This window comes from Herpailurus yagouaroundi, unplaced genomic scaffold (assembly GCF_014898765.1).
Source record: "Herpailurus yagouaroundi ecotype Mexico unplaced genomic scaffold, PumYag 159, whole genome shotgun sequence".
NCBI lineage: Eukaryota > Metazoa > Chordata > Mammalia > Carnivora > Felidae > Herpailurus > Herpailurus yagouaroundi.
The window spans coordinates 58,609,209-58,614,614 of record NW_024412400.1 but is presented as its reverse complement, the minus strand read 5'-3'; the positions used below and the strand labels follow the sequence as shown (position 1 = coordinate 58,614,614).

At 36.6% G+C, this 5,406-nt stretch overlaps 1 pseudogene; it reads left to right on the top strand.

Moving 5' to 3' along the window:
* Positions 1-3,918: 3,918 nt before the first annotated feature.
* On the top strand, positions 3,919-4,016 carry LOC121034257 (uncharacterized; annotated as a pseudogene).
* The last annotated feature ends 1,390 nt before the right edge of the window (positions 4,017-5,406 follow it).

The window sequence follows — 5,406 nt, the reverse complement described above, 5'->3', positions numbered from 1 at the left end:
ATCATTATATATAAGTATATTACATAAAAGATGTTACATAACAGCCTAATAAATTGTAGCATGATAGAAGATGATTTTATTTAATATATCTAGTTTTATACCTGTTTTGTAGTATTGAGGAATGATGGTGCAGAAAAAATAATATAGGTCCTGTTGCACATTAACTGCCTTAATTTAGCTATAAAAATTAGATTTTATGGTGCAAAATTGCCTTATATCCAAGAAAAGTTAGATTTTTAATGGGGTAAATTTTTTAAACAAACAAACAAAACAAAACAAATATAAGAAATGGCAAAAATAAACCTGATGTCCCAATGCTCAAATCAGGATTTGTTAGTAGTTTCAAATTAAGGTCTTTGAATTTTTAAAATGCATAGCACTCAGTTTTCATCATGTGATGTGTATATTTATAGGAATTAATAAACAATGTAAAAACATATTGGCAAAATCTATAAATATAAAGTAAAATTATGTATAGCAGTCTCTATCAATAGTTTAAAGCAGAATTTCTCAACCCTGAATGCACATTATCACCCTCTGGGGAGATTTAAAAAGTATCACTGCTGAGGACGCAGTCCCAGAGATGCTGATTGAATTGGCCTGGATGGCATTCTGGAAGACAGTTTTCAAAAGCTCCCTAGGAGATTCTAATGTTCAGCCAGGGATGAGAACCAGTGGTTGGAATTAATAGTATGGATTATTAGTCAATATTAGCACATGTATAAATATATAAATAGATTTTATTTTACTCTTTAAAACATTTAGAAACCCGCCCTAGGACAGAACCTTACATGTTCCCTAACATACTTCTGCTTCTGCTTTTGTTACCACCAATGATGAGGAACTCATAGTGCCCGGAACCCAGTAGTCAATGAAATAATTATTTGCTGAACTGTGAGTTGAGCTCCTTCCTGACATTACCTAATGCACCATTCCTTGTAATCCTCCTCTTCAGTGTTTTTAAATGTAGAGAGGTCCTTTCCCATGTCATAACCAGCATAATCACCATCCATATTTTCTGTACTTTTTATGACTCTATTAAACATAGAATATTATGTTTATACTCTATTTCCTTCCCTTGGGATCCTCAATTACTTAGATTTACCTATATATTCATTTTCATTATAGCAGCTCATCTCTCACTCACCTCTTATATATCACTCTTTGTAACTTCAGGCTAGGGAAAGAAGAAAAACATCCATGCTAACCTGAGAGAAAAAGCACAGATACTTTGCACATGAAATAAAATTTATGCTAACTGGAAGAGCAATTGATTAATTTTTTAATTCTCATGGTGAATGTTTTTAATTGTAGGTATATTGGAGGAAAGCAAGCCATAGGCAAGTTGGAACTCCCTCCCTTTTCCATGGCCAGCTATCTGTATCCCCACCTCTAGCAGATTATAACAACTTGGGAAAAGAATTTACCTTTTTATGGTAAGGAAGCAACAGAAATGGACAAATGAGATAAGTCTTAGACATCTTATGTGTTAGATCCAAGCATGATCTTGTATGTGTGTGTGTATGTGTGTGTGTGTGTATGTGACAAATTACCAAAAACTTAGTAGTTTATAACAGTACAAATAATTATCTCATATTCCTCATGGATTAAGAGTTAGGCATGGTTCCCTGTATCCTCCACTTAGAGTCTCACAAGGCTGCCATCACAGTATTGACCAGATTGCATTCATGCCTGGAGACTTGACTGGGGAAGAATCTACTTTCATGCTGATTTAAGTTTTTGGCAAAATATCACTTGCAGTTATATGATTGAAGACCCCAACTCCTTCTTGGCTGTCAGCTGGAATCAGCCTTCAGGTTCTAGAGACAGCTCACAGTTCCTTGTCACATGGGTTTCTTCAACTTGGCTGCTTACTTCAACACTACAAGGAAATTATCTACCACCAGCTTGCTAAAATGAAGTCTTACAGCATATAACCTAATATTAATGGAGTGATATCCTCTTCCCTTTGCTGCATGCTGTTGGTTACAAGATAGTCTCAAGCCCCTTGCCTACTCACAGGAGATTATATAAAAATGTGAACACAAAAATGAGAATCATTTAGGTCATTTTGGGGCGTATTTGTCAGAGGTTTGCTTTTTAAAAATTTATTTAAATTTTTATTTATTTTTGAGAGAAAGAGAGAGACAGAGTGTGAGTGGGGGAGGGGCAGAGAGCGGGAAACACAGAATCCAAAGAAGACTCCAGGCTCTGAGCTATCAGCACAGAGCCTGACACAGGGCTCGAACTCATGAACCATGAGATCATGACCTGAGTCAAATCAGACTCTTAACTGACTGAGCCACCCAGGTGTCCCTGCCAGGTGTTTCAATAACCATAAACTTAGGTTATTTATGTAGGGAGAGATGTTCATACTTACGTATAAAAAAAGTGGATGGAATACTAGGGGAAATTCCTAAGAATATAAAATCAGTAAACTCTACCAATCCTTCCCTATACATAAAATTAGCAAGTTTGCCTCTTGTGTGATACAATAAAAGGGAGTCAGTAGGCCCTGGGACATATTGTTTCCTATTCCCCATTCCTGTACATGCTTGAAATCTGACCCCCTGTGCATTAAGTTGGTAAACTCTTGTCACTGTTCAGTGTGCATTTACTTTGAAGAAACATGGGTAAATTATTATTCATAAAATGAAAGAAGATAAAATAGATTAGGCTGGGGTTACAAATTCTCCTTCCCAAATTTAGTGCTTTAAAATAACAAAGGTATAAGTGTTGCTCATACTCCATATTGATTGTAGTTCATCAGGGCATTCTGCTTCCTGTCTTCCTTACTATCTGGAAAATTCTTGGTCTCCTGGCAAGGGAAAGGGTATATGGCAAACTGTACACCTAGCTCTCAAAGTTTTTACTAGAGGAGACACATGTCACTTTTCCTTATATTGACTAAAGTAAGTTACATGGCCACATTTAATTTCAAAATGGTGGACCATGAAAAAGAATTGTAAAGAGATGATGTACTGCACTGAAGACTAGTAAAGAGGGCAGGGTATTTCCAGTTAGAGATGGGAAGCCAGATCAGCCTCCAGATTGGGAAGAAGTAGACATATGCTTTCAGTGTTAAGCCAGCTAACGATGAGTTAATACAATCTTTGTTTACTTAAATTAATCCTCTTCTCCAGTTAAATAGACAGCTTGGGGAAGCTCAAGGGCAAAGGACTTCCTTGTTTATAGCACCCTGCTCCTGTCTACGGTCAAGCGTCCACTTACCGATGTACCGGTGCTGCTCTCATATTTTTCATTTACCTTTAGAACTCAGATATCTCTCTTCTTCTTCAGTATATTGTATCATTTAAAATTATGATAGGGGCGCCTGGGTGGCTCAGTCGGTTAAGCGTCCGACTTCGGCTCAGGTCATGATCTCGCGGTCCGTGAGTTCGAGCCCCGCGTCAGGCTCTGTGCTGACAGCTCAGAGCCCGGAGCCTGTTTCGGATTCTGTGTCTCCCTCTCTCTCTGACCCTCCCCCGTTCATGCTCTGTCTCTCTCTGTCTCAAAAATAAATAAACGTTAAAAAAAAAATTAAAAAAAAATAAAATAAAATTATGATAAACATAAATTATTTTGAATCAAATTATGATGTGATATCATTTTCACTGAAGGAAGAAAAAATATTTACATAATTTCAGGATACTTGGAATTATGAAAATTAAATGCTATTTATTTATTTATTTATTTAGTGAGAGACAGAATCAGCACAAGCAGGGGAGGGAAAGGGAGAGAGAGGGAGACAGAGAATCCCAAACAGGCTCCACACCATCAGCATGGAGCCTGACATGGGGCTCCAATCTGCAAAACTGTGAGATCATGACCTGAGCCGAAATCAAGAGCTGGACACTTAACCAACTGAGCCACCAAGGTGCCCCCCAAAATTAAGTGCTTTTTAAAATAAGATTTTTTGTGTTCACCTTGGTAGCATGTATACTAAAATTGATATGAGATTAGTATGACACCTGCTCAATGTTGACACAAAAATTCATGAAGCATTTTGTACTTTTGTGACAATAGTTAACAATTATATATTGGATACATGAAATATGCAGAAGATAGATCATAAATTAATATTCTCACCACACACACTTGCACATAGTGGTAACTATGTGGAAATGATGGGTATGTTAATTGGCTTAATTGTAGCGATCAAAACATTGTGCTGTACACCATAAAAATATACAGTTTTTGTATGTGAAATATGCCTTAATAAAGCTGCTAAAAATAAAAAAATAAGATTTTTTAAAAGGTAGGTTTTGTTGTTGTTTGGGATTTTTAGTTTCTAAAATCTTATGGAAGAGTTATGCTAAAGTCAGACACTGCAAATGAAAAGGACATAATGTTCATCCTGTGTGAGATATTTCATATACTATTCTGAACTTATGTGCTAATAGAAAAAACTTAAGTTGTAATAGATAATTTTGGTTATTTTTAAAAAATATGTATTTTAGTTTTCACTTTTATCTTTATGTGATGTCATTTTCACTGCATGAAGGAAAATTTTTTGCATAATTATTATTTATGTCAGTTGGGAAAATCTGATTTAATTTTCTGTGAACGACCAATTCTCTGTCATTCATGTGCACTTCTGAGACCACTGCTATAATCTGTAATGAGAAGAGTGTTGTTTTTCTTTGATGGCAGATTTTACATCCTTTTGATGATTGCTCCAGCCTTTTTCTCTGAATTTCAGAGAAACTCCAGAAAACTTAGATTCATTTCTAGGTATTGATAAAGGATTAGAGGAAAGGAAAAGTAACCATTCCAAAAGTCCTGAAAACTATCTTTTGTCTAAAATATTCAAACTCCAGTAAATCTCTCAGACAAATTGCTGAGCCCAAGATTCACTTAGAAGAACATCTCAGTGCTTTCACAACAGTATGGAAGTAGTTATGTAGCATTTTCTCTATTAAAAGGTAAGTTTTAGTAGCTGCCCAGTGAGGACTGAAACCCTCAATTACCCTAGTTGTCGGGAGTGCTGAGGGCTAACAGCGCTCAATTCATCCCCTCTCCAGGAATTGTTCTCAACTGAAAAGATCTGCCTTTCCTACGTCCATGTCCCCTTTCCAGGGCAGTTTGCATTAAATGACTGGTTTGTAAAGGTACAGGAAAGGGAACTCCCTTGTCTTAAGACAGGATTATTCTGCAAGACTGCCCCAGCTCCAGAACATCTTCCGCAACACAGCCTTACTCTTTTCCCCTCATAGTTGATCCTCAGAGCATTTTCCAATAAACTCACTTTATGAAAATGTCAGAGTCAGAGTCTGTTTTCCAGAGAAACCTAACTGTGATAGGGGAGTATAGACACACAACAGAAGCACAAACATTCATTCACACCATGTTTTTTTAACAATTCATCTTCTGGGAACAACCTTCCAGTTAGCACCTCTGGTGGTG